Genomic DNA, 1,351 nt, shown 5'->3' with positions numbered 1-1,351 from the left:
TTTTACAAATAACTCTCGGTTTTACTCCTTAGGGAAAAACCAAAAGTTAATAGAAAACTTTTGGTTTTTCCATTTGAAGAAAACCGAGAGTTAATTATAAAACTTTCGGTTTTTCCCTAAGGAGTAAAACCGAGAGTTATATGAAAACTTTCGGTTTTTCCATTTGAAGAAAACCGAGAGTTAATTAGAAAACTTTCGGTTTTCCTCTTTGTGGAAAAACCAAAAGTTTTCTAATTAACTCTCGATTTTTCTTCAAACAGAAAAACCGAGAGTTATATGAAAACTTTCGGTTTTCTTCAAATGGAAAAACCGAAAGTTTTCATTAACTCTCGGTTTTCTTCAAATGGAAAAACCGAAAGTTTTCATATAACTCTCGGTTTTTCCATTTGAAGAAAAACCGAAAGATTTCAATATTACTTTCGGTTTTTTCCTGTAAAATTTTAAAAATATGCTGATTATTTTGCTCGCAACCAAAAACCTGTTCAGCCAAACTAATATATCAATAATAAAAGAAATGACGCATACATTAAACGATCACATTAAATGATCATTATCATTACAAAATTCGCAACCAAACTAATAATCCGAACAATCTGTTATAAATTTAAATCGACACAACTACTAATGAAAACATGTTTTGAATCGAAACAATCAATGAAAATGTACTAGAATTAGCTTGTGGGGGGAGGAGGTGGTTGTTGCCTCATAAACAATTATATTCTCTCCATTCTTGCATTCATCTCTAACTTCTCCCTCTCCATTCTTGTAACAATTTCTTCCTTTTCCGCTTGCATTTCTTGAATTGTGCGCATTCTTTCTTCATCCCTCTTCTCCAATTCCTCCAGCTTGAGCGTCATTCTTTGATTCTCTTCAAACAATCGCTCATTATTTCGTTGTGAACTGTTTCCACTTCGACGATCCTCACGAAAGTGTGTGGGCCAGACGCCTGATCCTATTCCGAATACTACCCCGTATTTTTGTTGTCCGAACACCCTCTACGTCAATTTAAAATCAGATATTCCAGGTTCGTTACTAATAACCTCCTCCATTTCAACCTGCACAATTGAAATAAAGTATCATTTCTATAATGAAAACTAGGCATATTCAATTCACTTACAATTTTCTCTTGCACGTGTTCGTCCGGGACGGGTGTTGGGTTTTCTTTTGTCGGTTTTGGGGTACGGGTCCTCTTGAATACTTCAATGATAGACGGTTCCCGTCCCATTTCAATCGTCTGTTGAAATAAATGATTTATATATTTAATAACAATCTTTAGATTAAGTTATTACAAATAATGTACTTACCAACTCTTCTTCAATTTGTGCAAACGGTCTACTTCCCGTATGATGTG

The sequence above is a fragment of the Impatiens glandulifera genome, chromosome 8, assembly GCF_907164915.1.
Source record: "Impatiens glandulifera chromosome 8, dImpGla2.1, whole genome shotgun sequence".
Lineage (NCBI taxonomy): Eukaryota > Viridiplantae > Streptophyta > Magnoliopsida > Ericales > Balsaminaceae > Impatiens > Impatiens glandulifera.
The sequence above is the reverse complement of the archived record's forward strand: the minus strand, read 5'-3'. Positions refer to the sequence as shown.